Source organism: Lycorma delicatula, chromosome 13 (genome assembly GCF_047948215.1).
Source record: "Lycorma delicatula isolate Av1 chromosome 13, ASM4794821v1, whole genome shotgun sequence".
NCBI classification, from domain to species: domain Eukaryota; kingdom Metazoa; phylum Arthropoda; class Insecta; order Hemiptera; family Fulgoridae; genus Lycorma; species Lycorma delicatula.
This window is the reverse complement of record NC_134467.1, coordinates 12,398,826-12,417,500: the sequence shown is the minus strand read 5'-3', so window position 1 is coordinate 12,417,500 and position 18,675 is coordinate 12,398,826. Positions and strand designations below refer to the sequence as shown.

Genomic DNA, 18,675 nt, shown 5'->3' with positions numbered 1-18,675 from the left:
TTCAAGTCCTAGTAAGGCCAGTTATTTTTACACAGGTTTGAATACTATATCATGGATACCGGTGTTTTTTGTTGTTTGAATTTCAATTAACCACACATCACAGGAATAGTCGAACTGAGAATGTACAAGACTACACTTCATTTACACTCATTCATATCATCCTCATTCATCCTCTCAAGTATTATCTAAACGGTAGTTACCGGAGGCTAAACAAGAAAAGAAAATAAAGGTCAAATGACTTTTACATATCTCTTTATATCGTTTTGAGAGCCTTGCATGAAATTTTAGCTTGATGTCTGATAACAGTTAAGGAATTTTTAAATTGTAGGAACAAATTATAAGCACATCAGATTGAGAATTCTTTTTTCTTTGAAGTCTTTAACACTTATAATTCATAGGCTATATGATTTTGGTGTGATGAAAACTTTCAATGCCGATAGTGAGAATTGATTCTGATAGTTTGTGATGAAGTTCTGATAAGTCAACACATTCTTAATAATAATGTAATTAAATGGATAAATCTCATAGAGCTGGCAGCTTTTGTAAATTGCAGTCGAGCCCATATCCTTACAGTCCTTTATTTGCCAGTTTTGTCCCTTCTCCTTTTGTTATTGACCTCAATACGTGTCACATTCTTCAACATATTTTCCTCTTCTTATCTCTTGAATATTTGTTGCTCTCTCATCTTATCCAAAATACTTAGTTTTCATTTCAGCTTGTTCAACAAAATATACACTAATATCCCCAAAGACCACATTAACATTACATGTAAATTTTCATTACATATGCCATCCTTTCCTCACAGTTGCACGCCGGTGTACACAGTTTATATTCTGCTTTTGAATTCTTTAAAACAACTTTTGTTCTGTAAAGAAACTGATATGCTTTCCTAGTAATCTGGTGTTTATTCAACATCTGATATTCTCTGCAAATTTCTTGTCATGCTGTCTCCAATAAGAAAGCAGTGTTGTTTACAGAAAGTAAAAATCCTAGTTTTGAACACCATTCTAATTGTGTAACAAGAGAATTTGTCTGTATTTTATCCTCTGTATTTTTCAAGCTCTAAAATTATGCCAGATGAAGCGATAAGATCTTTGTGGTTTTCCTTCAATGATCTCATCATAAACATCATTGTTTTTTTGCTTTTCATGATCTGTAATTGATTTAATGTATAGCCCCATTATGGATAGTCCCTTTTTGATTCTGCAATTTTTACTTTCAGAACGGTGCAGTCTTCACCCTTCTGAACTTATTTATATTTACAGGAGGGGATAGATAAGCATTTTGTATGCTACATATCAGTTTTATATATTATATGTTAGCTATTGTGGTAGAGATAATAATTTTAGTAGTTTATGTATTTCTTTTAATAAACATAATATAATTACTACTATCGAATACTACGTATAGATTGCTATTGAATGGGCCTAAATGCTATTGACGCCTATTGAATGGGCTGAAAAATGTAAAAAGGATAAGAAAAGGCTTTTCTTGAGATTATTTCTTTGTTATATATTACTGGTGGTGGTGTAAAAATATGCAAATTTATTGAAGATGACAAGAAATTTGCTTCGCTTTTATTCACTTGTGTAGTAGATACTTGAGGGTACATACCCTCAAAAGCATTATCTTACTATTTTTTATTTTTAGTTATTTAAAAATATCTAACTTAATTTTTATTTATGTCCTGGGTTGGACCCAAAAAAATATGATAAGCCTATGTATACTTTATAATCTCATATATTGTCATATGACACTTAAAATACTCTCATATACTATCATATTACAGTATATGAGATTCTTCTCTTGTTGCTATAGAAAGACACAGATTTTGTCCAGTACTACTGTACCAGTATGAGAAATTCTGTAGTATTTTAAAGCATAATCCTTTCAAAGTTCATAGATTGATAGCAATCGTACATATCATCTCCCTATGCTACTTCATCCTTTGGTGGGGTACCCCTTCCAATATATATTAATAATATGATTAATATATATTTTGAGAAAACCATTTATACACTACACTTGCTATCCATTAAATTTTGTGATTAGATTCTTTATGATCAGACATTATGTTTTCATTCTTGGTTTTTCAACCAAGATGAAAACATTGTAACACCTTCAACTGTCTGATTTCACGGGGAAAAATAAAATATCGTAGCATTCAAGAAATGATCTATTTTCAGAAAAATCAAAAATCATAATAGGTCTAATATATTTGTGTCCCCTTGCTCCTCCATTGGACTCTTGCAGGAGTCCCTAATCCTTTTAATTAAAACTCCCTAGTGCTCTTAAATAACAAGAATTAAAATATTTGATGTTTGAATCATTCTCTTTGAGAATAACTGTCTCAAAAAATATTTTAAAAAAAGCCACGAAAAGTTCACATATCACAGATTAACACTTCACAGGATATTTAAATATTTACAGTACTACTGTGAAAAAGGTCAAAATGCTCATTAAAAAAAATTGATTTACTTGATCAACTGATGATTTTACCTTAAAAATTATGCAGTTAAATGTAAAAAAAATCAAAATTTTTTGTAAAAAATTTCCATCCCAGTAAAATAAATTATTTTTATTTTAGAGTATAATTGCCAAAAAACATTTGGGTCCATTTGAGCCCCATCAGTCAACATCTACTTCATAAAATATTTTGAATAATAGCCTACAATTTGAAAAACAGATGTAGTATCAAAAATTATAAAAAAATTAAAGAAATTTTTAAATTGTTAAGTTGGGGATCCAACTTGAGTTTTCTTTTAAATTTGCACATCGTCTACATTTAATACAAATATAGTTTGATTTTCAGTTATGAAAATTACAATTAAAAAAAGTTATATTTTATTTATGGGTCCCTGAATGGAATTATACTTTTTTTGGGCGGGGTGCTTAAAGGTTTATTTTCTGGAGTAATATTCACTTAATAAGTTGGCCCAGTTCAGTGCAATGTTACTTAATAAAGGTAAAAAAAAATTACAGTTAACTAAAAGAAATTATAGGTACATAATGCCCTCTTGTCTAACGGGGTTGTAGATCAAGCTAGAAATAGGTTTATTAACAGCAAAATATTTGTGCCAAATTTCAACTTTTTGGGCAATAGGTTTTGAAGGTAGGAGCCAAAAGCTGTTTAGAAATAATATTGAGTAACTCACACCACTAAATTCGATTAACTTGAAACTTTGGAATTTTAAATAATTCTAGTATTTTTGAAGGAACCTTCAATGTACTAAAGATCAACTTTCCATGACCACCATACAAGAAGTCAAGAATTAAAAATGTGAAAGCTATCCCTGTCCGTTTTTAATTTTGTTCAAAATTTAATTCCATTAATGTTCCATGTATAGAAATTGTTTGAACATTTTCACAATGTATATTAACCCAGATTGGAGATATCAAAATACAGACCAACTTTCCCTTCGTTATGTTTTTAAAACTGCAATAAATAGTGCTCTAGCTGAAAAAGTAAAAACATTAAGATGTTAAATACATTAGGTCATATTATTACTCTAGGAGCTCTAGCTCTTTGCCACATTCAACTCACAAAAGTTCAAATAATGCAGTTTATTTAAATGGATTTTGTTAAAAAGTATTGCCAATCAAAAAAATTTCAAATCTACAATACCCCATGTTCAGTCAATCTTGTTCCCTGAAGCTACATACCCTAGCCGCTTAGGAATTACTGGTATTGAGAGTATTCTTCAAATTCATTTTATTTGAAGAAAAGATTAAAAGAATAATTATGGCTGGGAAGATTAGATTACCTCAGCTCTCAAGGGTCTCTAGCCCCTGATTCCCCTAAAATAATAAAAATTAAAATATTACAATTTTTTAAGCATTCTTTTCCGGTGTTTCTACTAAAGAAAAAATTAAAATAATTACATCCAAGATGGAAATATCCCTTTGCTCATAAAGAGTTCTAGTCCCTTATCTCCTTTCAAAAAAATTAAAATTATTTTGTATAGTTTTTTTGTCAAAATATGTTTAACCATATGAAAAAATTAACATTCATAATGATATTCATGAGGCTTCCCTTAATCTCAAAAGAACCCTTCCCTTCTAATTTACAAAGATTAAATTATTATAGTGCTCGAGCTCTTTTTCAATATGTGTTCTGTCTTCAGAAAAAGTAAAATAATATAGTATTGTTCAAAAGGTTCAGACCCCTTGCTTTCAAGAAATTCAATATTCCTATCGCACTAAATTAAAAAACAAAGTTGAAATATTGCTAGATCTGAACCCCTTTATTTCAAAACCGTTCTAAATATTTAAATTGAAAAACAGATGTACCAAAAGTGTCCTTCCCCCCCCCCTCCAAGTGGTCATAGCCCTTTAACCCCTCATAATTCACAAAGATAGGAATAATAGAATAAGTGAGCTTTTGACAAAGTGTGTTTAACCATCTGGAAAAATTGAAATAGACAATGTTATCCAGAAAGCGCATGCCTCCTTCCTAAAGCCTTTAGCCCCCTTTAAATAAAAGTAAATTTATAATATTGAGATGTTTAATTTTGCCTTTTAGAAATAGTCACAATTCTTTACGCCAGTAAAATTTGTAAGTATGTTGAACCCTATTGCCCATTTATGTTCTCTATATTGTTTAGTCCTCTTCAAAATATACTCGTAAATTAAATTATGTAATATTCAAAGTTTATTTTTCAGATCACACTATTTTTCAAGAATTTGAATAATTCTAAATGATGTCAAAGAAGCTACGGATTGCTTCTGTCACTATCTTTTGATGAATTGAAAGTTAAATAAATTGTTTCTTTGCTTTTAAATTACTAATTGTGAGTTTTCTCATTATTTGCAATCTTTACATGTATATGTGTAAAAAATAAAAAACCAATGCAAACAAGCTCGCTGTGTATCAGTTAATATTTTACTCATTAATTACAACAGAATGCCACTATTATTACAGGATAATAATATTAAACAGTGCCTGATTGTAAAACTCAGTAAATGAGTACTTTAATAATAATAATGAATGTTGCTAGTTTTCACATCAGAAGCCAGCATTCCTCTTATTATTATTATTTAAATTATTTGAATTCTCTCTATTTTGATTCCCATTACAGCTAGTTATATTATGAATTTATTTATTGAATGCATATTGGATCAATAAACAAGATCAAGAGAAGAGAGGGTACTTAAAACATTGGTTTGAAATGAATTTTCTTTTGTTTACTGTTAAAATTTAACAGGGTTAATAATTTAAATTATTTCATCCATTCTTATTTTGAGGTTTGATTTTAGTTATATTCTGCTAGCTGAACATTTGGTTTCACACTTGGTCCCCTACAACTGTACAATTTACTCAGGAATGGCTACCCAATTTTAATAAAATGATTATCAAACAATCCATCTCAGTTATGTTTTTGACATTAGACTGTTATTATATTTTAACACGCATTTCATATATTTTTATTTACAAAGATATAAATCGCAATAATATTAGAAAGTAACATGGGATCAAAAAATAAATCGATCACTGGATGACTTTTATGAATTTAGGAGTATGATTAATGTGATAATATTGGGAGGTTGGAATTGAGAATTTGGACTTAGTCAGGGTAGTAGGATGGAGGCTTTCAGAAATCTGTACAAATTGAATTAATGATTATGAATGCCCATTTTTCTAAAAAATGATTCACTAGGATTTTTTTTCATTTACCGGTTTTATTTTTATAATTTTTTCATTGTAAGAGTATTTTGAATTTTAAAAAATTTTTATATCGAAAGAAAAATATGTGCAGTAACCTGGATCAACAAAAGTATTTTTGAGGTTTTATTGGAAGGTCTGTCGACCTTCACTTTCCAATAAAACCATTTCCAATAGAACTTTTTAGGAGTTTGATAAAAATTCAGTTAGAACAAGAGTTAGATGAAACACTGGAAGAAAATGAAATATTGTTCTTCTTTAAAATAGTCATTCGCTAGTATAGTGTGATGATAATGCATAAAACGTAACCGTGTTTATTAATGTGTGAACATTTTTCTTTGAAAGAATCATACTCGCTATAGTTTTTTAAAACTTGAATATTTATTTATTTATCTAATGATCAGTGCAGAGCTGCCTAGAATGAAATTTATAAATCCTTAAGTTGAAAAAATATACAGAAAAAGAACAGCCGTGACTGAGATCATTCATATTATTTCACACATATACAAATGCACATATGTTAAAAGCCCCTTTAAAGCTATTATGAAACCATTTTTAAGTGAGTGTTATTAACAATAGTGGCACTGGTAAAAAATTAAGAAACAGCTGCATAATTAGTTCTGGAAGCCAATTTTCTTTTAATTTTGAAAATTAGTAACAAATTTTTAACGTATTTTACAAGAGATATTACATTTGAATATATTAACAAATTTGTGAGGAGTGTTTTTCTTTCTGTCATATGAAAATTTAGTAATTATTTAGTTGATCAGATCCTCTGTAAAATAAATTGTTCTTCATTCTAATATTTATAACTGACCATCTACTTAGAAAAGTATGTTTCTTGTTGAGACGCATTTAGTTTGATGACAAAATTGGAAAGCTTCAAAGAGTAGAGAATGAAGGAAACATTCAAGTTCTGTAAAAATAAGCAGAACTTGAATGCCTCTTTGTAAATATTCATTAACAAAACAATATTATATTTATCTTGCTACCAAAATATGGATGGAATCAAGATATTACTTGCTTAATTACAGTCGTTAAGTTTAAGTTAACAGCAAAATAGGTGCTACCATACATTGCTGTAAAATTAACATTTCTGATGTAAAATTATTTTAAGTGAAAGATAACAACTTGATAAATAACTGTTAGTACTGATATTATACAAACATTTTAAAATATTGCTTTTTTAATGAATAAATATTTTAATTGGTGTTTGAACTCTATACAACGCTTTGATTAAGTGGATCTAGAAGTTTAAAGCTTGAAGATTAATTTTAATATTAATTCAAGTCCTTTGTTTTATTTTATTTATTTTATTTTCTATTATTAAGTATTTCTATTTAAACATAAATGTTTTTCAGTTAGTGTGTTTTGTTTTAAGCGCTTTAATGTTTTATAGCTTCTTCATTTATAAAGGTTTAATTTTTTTTTCTAGTTTTCATTTTTGTAGCTAATCATATAAATTAACCTTTAAGTTTTGTTATTTCTGAGTGCATTTTAAAATTGACTACTAGAATTTTGAAGGTTTTTGATCAGAAGGGGGATGTTCTGATTTCAATCTTCCAATTAAAGAGGAGGTTTTGGTCTAACTATTACAAGCTGCGGGAATTTTCTACTTATGGGATTGTACCCGTTGTGGGAAATTACATTGATTGTAAAATTGATGCGGGTTGGCTGTGACATCTCTCCATTCAAAAATGGGAGAGGAAACACTTGGTGTGATGGCTTCAGTGTCATCAAGTCAAGGAAACGAAAGGTAGCAAAGGATTACAAGCTAATACATGACTTGATAAACTTTATGCAGAATTGTTTGGGTTTGAACTATCGCATGGGGGGATCCTCTGTGTTTTGTACTTCATGAGGTTGAGAATTAGCTAAGGATTTATCTGAGGAGCACGTTGCCTGTATCTTTAACCCATTGTTGCAAAATGTCTACCTTCATTTCTTCAATGTTTTCAGTTTTTTCATCTTCTTTATCCTGGGAAATATTTCCACGATCTCAAAGTTTATTTACAGCACATGTCATGTTTTTTGCATTATTTACTCAAATACTTAGTACTTGCTGTTCATTGATTTCAAATTTGTTTAAAGTTTCTTTAATCTGATTTTTCACATATAATGAGTTATGCCTTCCTTCAGTATCAATAATATCCATTGTTTTTATTTCAGTTTCTTGCTTTTTTTATTCCAAAATTCTACATTGATGGGAAGAAAATTTTTATTTCCATGGGTTGTAAGCATCTAGCTTTAAACAGCGTGATTGTCCTTTTAAAGTTTGTCTTAAATTGATGTGAGTAGACTCTGCTGTGCTTTTTACTAAGTTACGAACAGCATCATGTCCTGTTGGTACACTAAGCTTCTGAGCCATTTCACCAGTTATTTTTTGGAATCCTTTGTTATTTAATGTGAATGTAGTGAGTGGTGTTATACTCATACAAACCATCTCAACAAGTCCCTTGCGGAAAGTATTACTATCCATAGCGATTGTAATCTTCAACAATGCTAAATACGTATCAGTTTTTGGTCGATCAGTTCTGCATTTCTTATGACATGAAAATGCAATGGTAAAATTTTTGTGATTACATTTTTTGTTGCAGTGGATCCTTCTTTTTAAGTAACCATTCCTAAATTTCAGGATGATTGCGCTTCACATGCTGCCAAAGATTGAACATTTTCAACACACTAGTTCCACTTGCCTTGAAGTTGCATTGTATAGATTTGCCATTTATAATGCGTTCCATCTTGTTTATAACTGACGTCTTCTTCCTGTTATCATATTCAAATACGAAAATCTCTTTAAGCTCTTTCGTAAATCGACTGTCTATCAGCAGTGATAGTTTTAAATTTTGGTTTGACACCATGTCTTAAATAATCAAACATTTAACTGTTTTTATTTTAGAAATAATGCATATAAACAATTGTGCATACAAAATAACCAAATAATAATAATCTTACCTCGGCAAACAAATTAAAAATTACAATTACAATTACAACAAACTGATTGCTAACAGAAATGAACGATTCTCACACTCACGAGCAGGCGCAAAAATAGTTAGGTTATGTATTGCTTGACAAGTTTGTCACATTTTTAATAATACCAGTGTTGTAAACTTAACAAAGAAAAATGAGTCGGTGAGAATGAAAGTGGCGTAAGTCACTTTTTGGCCAATTGAAGAAATTTAGTTTAACATTTAATGGTTTGTTAAAATTTTTATTGAAAAATCAAATGTAAGAAATGAATATTAGTGCTGTTCCTAGTGGTGAATTTCTGTACTAATGACTAAAGCCATTTTCATTCTAAATAAAACAGAACTATGTCAGAGGATTTCACACATCAACTTAACTCAATTTTTAAATTTTATGACTTATGTCACTTCTATTCTCACCAGCTCAAATATTACAAAAATATATACATCGGAGCAGCAAAATACTACAAATTTCCATGTTGCTCCGAGTAAAGATTTGTTGCTCCACTTGCTCCATGCACCTGCTGCAAAGCCCTGTGTGTAAGGACTGTACTTACATTGTGTGATTTGACATTACTATGTAGGGGGGATAAAAAAATATGGTATTATAGTCAAATACCTTACCAACGTAAGGTAAAGATTACTGTACTGAAATCAACAATACTGATTGCAGTAATGCAAAATTTATTCCATTACTGCAATCAGTATTTATCTGAAATACTATCGCAAAACATTTTGACGAGTACATTTATGTCTTTCATTGTGCAATAAATGGGAGTTTTATTATAATTGGATATTTAATGTTAGGTCGTCTAAATACTGATTGCATTTACTTCAGTGGTATAAGATTAGAGATAAAAATCATGGGAATTAAAATATAGAAAACAGGGCTTGTTAGCAGTAAATATTAAATAATACATTAATCACCTTTTTGCTGACTAGAATTAAAACATTAAATAGTTCTGAAATACTGTAAGTATGTTTTCTTACATCAGAATTAGAAATAAACACTTTATCGATGAAGAAGGAAGCATTTGGAAAAATATAGTTAAAAGAAGAAACAGACTTATAGGCCACATATTAAGTCAAACTGGAATAGTCGCTTTAATATTAGAGGGTCAGATAGAAGGAAAAAATTGTGCAGGCAGGCAACGTTTGGAATATGTAAAACAAACTGTTAGGGATGTAGGATGTAGGAGGTATACAGAAATGAAACAACTAGCACTAGATAGGGAATCTTGGAGAACTGCGTCAAACCAGTCAAATGACTGAAGACAAAAAAAAAATTGTAATTTATAATAAATATAAAAATGAATTAGTGTTACATATAAAACAAACTGGTAATGTTTTCATCTACTGTAAATTTTTAATTTTACTTCATTGGCTTAAATAAAATATATATATAATTTAATTTTTTAGTTGAATTTTCACAGAGAAAAAATACATAATATTCAAGATAAGAATATTCAAAATGTATACATTAATTTTAAAAGCATAAATAAATCATGTTATCTATTTATGAACTTAAATTTATTTTATGGATTGATCATTTTCCAAAAGAATTAGTTGTTAAATTATAATCATCTAATGCTTAAATTGATTTGGAGGTTTGATAACTGCCATTATGTACACACAAATGTCATACTTTATGTACCACCTTTATATTGTATTTAAACTGTTTAACTATGTTACTATAATGATAAAATTGCATTTTTAACACATATTATACAAAAAGAGTGCACACGCATATATCACAAAAGAAAAATTCAGCTTCTTCAATAATTTTTGGTCTATCTATGAAAGCTGTAGTTACTGAATTAGTTAATGTTACTTTGAGATGTTGCAGAAGAAGATGTTGCATTTCTGAGCGGTATAGTTTTAATTTTTTCAAAGAAAGCATTACACTTGAAAACAATGAAATATTATACAATTACTTAAAAATGTAATATGACCTACAGGATTAATTTGTCTTGTTAATTGTAATATTAGTTTATCTGTTATACTACTCATGTTCTTAGAAATTATACTTTTGTTATGGATTTAAAAAATCCACAAACTTATTTAGTTTCAACGGCAGTTCTATATTAAACATTAAAAGTTCTATGACATAAGAAAAATTGGTTGTCCAGAGGTAACGTATTCAGTAATCTATATGTAGTCTTGTGAGAGTGAGGAATTAATTATGTTTTCAGTTGGCCATGGATCGTAATCTCCATGTGCTAGTAAGAGAGAATTTGGGTTTAAATCTGAACCTATTGGGATTTGAATTGTCAGCTGTCTATCCTAGAGCTCTAGGTTCTTGCATTTCATTTAATGCAATACATTACAAGCTCATTAATGATACCTGAAATGAAAACTGTACAGTGCTGATTGATGGCATTACTGATTTTATGGGGAATCAAACAATTATGGTCATAGATATCTTGTAAATGTGATGCATTTCACTATCTCAGAAAAAGAAAGGTAACTTTGATTTATGTTATACATTGGTATAACTTATGAGGTTTCATCTGTTAATCTGGTTATAAAAGTTAAAAAAAGAAAGATAATGCAAGTAGTAGATGAATGTAAAAATATAAATTTCCTTTTATGCGGCTGTATTACTTTTTCTACACTCACCATGGGATCTACATGAATTAGAGGGGAATGTAAATATTATCTAAACAAATAACATTCTTGTTATAAAATTGGACTCCACAAATAGTTACAGTTATGAATAGTTCAAAAACAAAAACAGCCAGTGCACTGAAACTTTACTAATTCAGGACTAATGGAGTGTGAGTATTGAGTATGAATTACTGTGAGTTCGAATCAAAATGTTTTAAATAGTAGTTTATGAAAACATAGAATTTACACATAATAACATAATTATAACATAAAACATACTATTTATATATAAAACATAGTATTTATATAAACATAAACTGCTTTAAAAAGTATATTCTTTAAAGAATTAGGACCAGTAGTTTAATTATTGTATTTGTACAGACCAACATTTTAAGATTAAAATTTTATATATATATACATTGTATTTGATGATATTGATTTGAAATTATTTATCTACATTCTGATCATATCTATTTGTATTTAAAAACGTGCTGCCATCTGTTGCCACTTTTATAAGAGTGTCATCTTCATAATTCTGTCTGAAAGTTCATCAAGTTGGAAATTTTTTTGTATTTATATATTTATAAAAGCCAAGTCCAAAATGTCCAAATTTTTGCTATTATTATTAAATTCAATTTTTTGATTTCCACCTATTTCCAAATTTGTCTGAAGATCAGATACAGAATGTTTGTTATTAATAAGGTAGTCAGTAACATTAGATAAAACCAATTTGCCATTTTTTAATTTCTAATCTGTTCTAAAAATCTATTAGTTTTACCCACACACACTATATATATATATATATATATATATATATATATATATATATATATATACAGAGTGTGACCACTCTGTACAAGTTTTTTGTCAAACATAACACCAAAGATCTTGGGATTTAGATTCTTCCAGGGGTTTCTTCCTCTCCTACCTGATTTAGGAAAAGAATTCTTCAGCGGTCTATCTTGAAAAGAAATTTTAGAGAAATTAAAGGGATAGATTTGATTTCACTTTTTTTGTGGAATGCCCAAGTGAATTTTAAAATAACTTGTGGGGCCTTTTTCCAAATTTGACATCATCAGTGAAATTTATGTTCCTAATGTTAAACAAGCTAACTCAAGTGCAAAGATATTAAAGAGTAGGATTTGAGTGAAAGAGTAGTATCATTTAAAATACCACTTAGCATTCCTTGAATGTTGAGCATTGTAATATTAATTTTTACCTTTATTTTATGGACTTGCAAAAAATTATGACAATGGTTCTTTCATTGATGAAGACACTTTTGTCATCATTTAGTGGTGCAATATTTTACTGTTTTTCCAATCGATTGCTTGGATTCATTCAAAATCATCTTGTTCAAAAATAGTTCTGATAACAGGAATTATCTACACGCTGAAGTGAGGATTCTAACATAGATTGGTTCATACTCAGTTATCACATGGTATTGTTGGAATCCCTTTTTCAATAATATGTCTGTAATGCTCTCCAAATGTTTACATTTTTCAATTTGTAATTTATATAATTTTCATTTCTTTCTTAAAAACTTCCAAGTTTACTTTCATTTTAAAATGACAGAAGTGTTCTCTTGTTTCATGTGTAGAAGGAAACTTAAATGTACTAGAAAATGGTTTCTTGAGAGCTCTTTACCTACAGTCAATATGCGGTAGGTGAGACAATGATTAAATTTAGTGAACTAAGGGAGCCAAAAGATGTACTTTATTAAGTTGGTGTTTTATCCTTGTTATGTGTACTAAGTATGCCTTCTAAAAGCTCTTTGAAAGTGTCTGGTATTAAAGTTTTCTCCAGCAGTTATAAAATATCTGAAATCAGAAACAACTGTGGCAAGTTCTCAGCCTGTAATGCCCTGGGACTGGACAGAAATATTTAAAATCTTTTCAAATGAAAAAGACATATGAGTAGCTTATAAGTTGTATTTTATATTTTTAGTAGATTTAAATTGTTTGTTGTGAATGAATGTGGAAACACCTGCACCCTCTTCCATCATTTTGTGTTGAGTTGGACACAGAATGTAATTAAAATTTTAATTATTTACTGAGAGCTTTTGGTAAGACTTTTTCTTGCTTGTCTACAATCTCAATTTTGTTCTTTTCATCTGAAATGAACAAAACTTTGAAATTTTCTTGTTAAAAGACTTTAACTTCGTCCATTACTAAAAGATTTTCTTTTTACAGGTTATTTTATTCTTAGCTAAGCCACTGACCTTTGTTTTCTTTCCTCCTTGTCTGCAAGTTTTGTTTTTGCTGAAAGAAGCATGTAATTTCTATTACTTATTTATAAATAATTTTTAGTCGGTTTTAATAAATTATAATAATTCAAATTAAATTAATAACAGTATTTATGCCCTTTATCTACAGTAAGTTGTTTCAGTTTTTCATTAATATAATTAATTAGTGAAATTTTAGTTATAACTGGCATTCTTTAATTTTTTTTCTTTCTATGAGTAAAGCAAATCTTTATATAATTAAAAAAAAAAACCGTTTTAGTGGATTTATGAAATTTTATTCAATGTAAAATTAAATTACATAATTTTTCTGATTTACTATTTAGTAATAAAATCGTGCAATATTTTGATTAATTAATTTGTTTTTTTATCATGATACAAAAGAAATTATAAAATTTATCATTTTTTACTTTAGTTTCTAGATCAATAATTGTTTTGTTGAATATCTAATTTTTTCCCTTAATGTGCATGTTGCAATCTGTTCAACTAGTGATGAACATCAATAAGCAACCCCCTTAATGGCCCAATGAGATGAGATGAGGATGATATGTATGACATGTAAATTAGGTGCAGTCTTGTTACAGACTCAGGCTGACAATTCCTGAGACATGTGGTTAATTGAACCCTAACCACTAAAGTGCACCAGTACCTGCTGTCTAATATTCAACTTCACATAAAATCAACTATCTTTTACCAGAATTTGAACCTCAGAACCATCAACTTTAAAAAGTCAGCTGTTAAATAACTGATTTGCGACAAGCTAACCGCTAGACTAGCCCGAAGGGTTAAATATTTAATGTGTATATAACTCAAAATAAATTAATATGAATTATATAACACTTTATGATGCTATGTGATGTATCAATATTTCATTAACAGTAACTCAGATTAGAGAGCTATTTTCTTTAAAAAAAAAACAATCATTAATATTGCTAAAAAGTTTTTTATTTTATTTCCTTAAATTTATTGAGGTTGTTGCTGACATTGTTGTTGCATGTTCTTGTGCATTTACAGCCTGTTCTTTTTAAAAACAATCTGTGCAAGAGCAAAGAATTCTTGTACCCGATCAGGCTTGGCAATATAGAATCACCTTGATCTTCTTTTGTAGAAACTAAAAAAGAAATAATTTGTAAAACATAGCACTAGTTATATAATTGGCAATATGGTTCAAGCTTTGTTCAATATAGCAATAAAAAATAAGAGTTATTTCGCAGTACGTCTAATACATTACCTAATATTTTAGGTCAGTTCATCCATTCCTTAACCCACCGGGTTGGTTTAGTGGTTAACGCGTCTTCCCAAATCAGCTGATTTGGAAGTCGAGAGTTACAGCGTTCAGTCCTAGTAAAGCCAGTTATTTTTACATGGATTTGAATACTAGATCGTGGATACCGGTGTTCTTTGGTGGTTGGGTTTCAATTAACCACACATCTCAGGAACGGTCGAACTGAGAATGTACACGGCTACACTTCATTTACACTCATACATATCATCCTCTGAAGAATTATCTAAGCGGTAGTTACCGGAGGCTAAACAGGGAAAAGAAAAAAAGTTCATCCATTCCTTTAGTTTCTGATTCATAAAAATTAAAATTAGTACATTATGATAACTAAACAGTAAGAGCAATGCGATTATTTGGAAAACAGGAAATATATATCTCTTTATATTTCATTATTGATGATGTAAAATACTTGGCATTGGCAAGGCAATTGGTTGATATAGCAGATTGAAAATACAAGGAGATTGTAAAATATACTCCGTAAAATATCGATTGAGACTATGTTATTCTTTTAATATAATTGATATTATAGTAATTAATTATTTCAAAAAGTTAATATTAAAATATAGTGTCATGGTCGTTATTTGCGACGACTAAGTGTTAAGAGGTTTTTTTCACCTTTACATTTATATATTTATTTATCGATATTTCAACGAGGTTTAGTTTAAGCTATTTCGATATATCTATCGTTTTCATTAGAAAAATACTACCTCATAGACAGAAGCTTCGGATGTTTGATTTGTTTCAAGTTTGTTGACAGTAAATGGATTATAAACAAATAAATCCTAAAAAGTTGCAGAAAAAATATAATTTAACTGCTTTAGGACTGTTTTTCCAGCTGGAAACAGCGTAAAATCATCTGTTGTAGTTTATGTTATAGTTACCGAAGGTAAGCGATCTTTCTCTAAATAATCTAGCCTATAAGGAATTAGAATTCTCTGAAATTGAAATGCCTGATTTGTTTGTTGTATGTTTTTGAAGTAATTCTATTGTGTGTTATTAAAATAACTCGTGTTTCCCTAAGGAGAGGATGTTAATAGCGATAGTTCTGAATACTTTTATTTCGTTAAATTACTTGTTAGTCATCAGGCTTATGATTTTTTGTAGATTTTCAATCATTTGATTGGTCGATACACTTAATTACTTTCTACTATCTGTGACTCTCTTAGCCAAAGCATTCCTATCGTGTGGTATATTCTCAATTTTCTGTTTAATATATTTCAATCTCTATCTCTGTGCTGTCTGTACCTTCTGAACTTCCTTTGTGAATTAAATTCAATGACTGGGTGCTTTAAATATATGGCCTACCACCCTTGCTTTTCTTTTTACAGGATTCTGCCCCAAATTTGCCGTAAACCCATCATCTTGTATTTTACTAGTCCATCTTATTTTTAACATTTATGAAATTTGGTACTTACGTATTAACGCCACCACAGCTACAGCTTTATTTAAAAACAAACTAGTCAATCGGATTTCGGTGGAAAATGGGCCGATATAGAGTTTAACATAGATTCAAAACAGTCTCTTTATTAATTTTAATAAATGGTTATTTATATAATTTAACCAAACTTAACCTACGCTCGCTTCGCTTGCTAACCTTGACTAATTAACTGGAGTGTTTTGATTATTTAAATAATAAATAATTGCAATAATTATTGAATTTATTAAATAAATACTCAAAAAATTACGGTGTTAATTATTCAAGGTTAGCGAGCGAAGGTTAAGTTTGGTTAAATTATATTTATAAAATTAGTAAAGAGACTGTTCATTTTCCACCGAAATCCGATTGACTACTTTGCTTTTAAATAAAGCTGTATCTGCGGTGGCGTTAATACGTAAGTACCTGAAATTTTCATTTTGGAAATTAAATTAAAACTTACTGATTAAATTCAGTGGTTTTTACATTATATATATATATATATATATGTATTGCTCATTGTTGTTTATCCCAGTATTTTATTTATTGGAGAAATAACTTATTCTAATAGATTAGATTTCTTAGCACCATCTAAAAAACAGCACATTGCTAGGGATGTGATCAGTGTATGTTAACACATTCTCTAAAATTGAAGTAGTTCATTTGGACATTATTCATAATTCCTCTTTGTCTGCAAGTTTTGTTTTTGCTGAAAGAAGCATGTAATTTCTATTACTTATTTATAAATAATTTTTAGTCGGTTTTAATAAATTATAATAATTCAAATTAAATTAATAACAGTATTTATGCCCTTTATCTACAGTAAGTTGTTTCAGTTTTTCATTAATATAATTAATTAGTGAAATTTTAGTTATAAGTGGCATTCTTTAATTTTTTTTCTTTCTATGAATAAAGAAAATCTTTATATAATAAAAAAAACAAAAAAAAACGTTTTAATGGATTTATGAAATTTTATTCAATGTAAAATTAAATTACATAATTTTTCTGATTTACTATTTAGTAATAAAATCGTGCAATATTTTGATTACTTAATTTGTTTTTTTATCATGATACAAAAGAAATTATAAAATTTATCATTTTTTACTTTAGTTTCTAGATCAATAATTGTTTTGTTGAATATCTAATTTTTTCCCTTAATGTGCATGTTGCAATCTGTTCAACTAGTGATGAACATCAATAAGCAACCCCCTTAATGGCCCAATGAGATGGGATGAGGATGATATGTATGACATGTAAATTAGGTGCAGTCTTGTTACAGACTCAGGCTGACAATTCCTGAGACATGTGGTTAATTGAACCCTAACCACTAAAGTGCACCGGTATCCGCTGTCTAATATTCAACTTCACATAAAATCAACTATCTTTTACCAGAATTTGAACCTCAGAACCATCAACTTTAAAAAGTCAGCTGATAAATAACTGATTTGCGACAAGCTAACCGCTAGACTAGCCCGAAGGGTTAAATATTTAATGTGTATATAACTCAAAATAAATTAATATGAATTATATAACACTTTATGATGCTATGTGATGTATCAATATTTCATTAACAGTAACTCAGATTAGAGAGCTATTTTCTTTAAAAAAAAACAATCATTAATATTGCTAAAAAGTTTTTTATTTTATTTCCTTAAATTTATTGAGGTTGTTGCTGACATTGTTGTTGCATGTTCTTGTGCATTTACAGCCTGTTCTTTTTAAAAACAATCGTTGCAAGAGCAAAGAATTCTTGTACCCGATCAGGCTTGGCAATATAGAATCACCTTGATCTTCTTTTGTAGAAACTAAAAAAGAAATAATTTGTAAAACATAGCACTAGTTATATAATTGGCAATATGGTTCAAGCTTTGTTCAATATAGTAATAAAAAATAGAGTTGTAGATATTTTATTTCTTAATCGCTTTTTCTGTTTTTAAAACTCACAAAACTACAGTTGTTACTGAGATTAGTCTTCAAAAACTGGAAAACTAAAAAAAAAGTTATCCTTCTTGACTACTTTTTAACGTTACTGATTTTAGCTGTTTGTAAAACACACAAAAGATTGCAAAAGACGCCCTCTCAATTGTCTTTTCCTACATTCCTTACCAGTTTTGAGTATTACCATCAGTGTTTTTAAATTGCAACATATTGGTTTTGTAATTTATAACCATAAAATGACATTTTCATCAATAAACTGATCATATAAAAATATGGAACATTTTCCTCTTTACCTTTCATCATTAGTGTTCTACTACCTTACATAAATTAGTAGTAGTAATACCTTGTTATTTTCATTTAAAGAATCATCTACTGTAGCGTAGTTTCATCGGACAGGGATTTAATTGCAATAAATAGTACTTGTTCCAAGTTAAAATATTTCCTTCATTATTTAAGTTGAGATCTCTGGTAACATTAAACAGTGAAAATATATTTTTTATTTGAAGACTAGTAAAAGGTTTTGAGAGTATAACGTTTACACGTGCCTGCTTCTTAAGTTCTTTTATT

At 28.9% G+C, this 18,675-nt stretch overlaps 1 protein-coding gene and 1 long non-coding RNA gene across 3 annotated transcripts in view; one reads left to right on the top strand and one right to left on the bottom strand.

Annotated features, from left to right (window-relative positions):
- The window catches only part of LOC142333679 (uncharacterized), a 78,627-nt gene that overhangs the window by 33,186 nt on the left and 26,766 nt on the right, over positions 1-18,675 (top strand). The window lies entirely within an intron of this gene.
- Positions 13,411-15,089, bottom strand: LOC142333717 (uncharacterized). Its single transcript, XR_012758663.1, has 2 exons — positions 14,706-15,089; positions 13,411-13,493 (listed from the first exon to the last, which is right to left on the bottom strand). It is a non-coding gene; the product is annotated as an uncharacterized LOC142333717 (long non-coding RNA).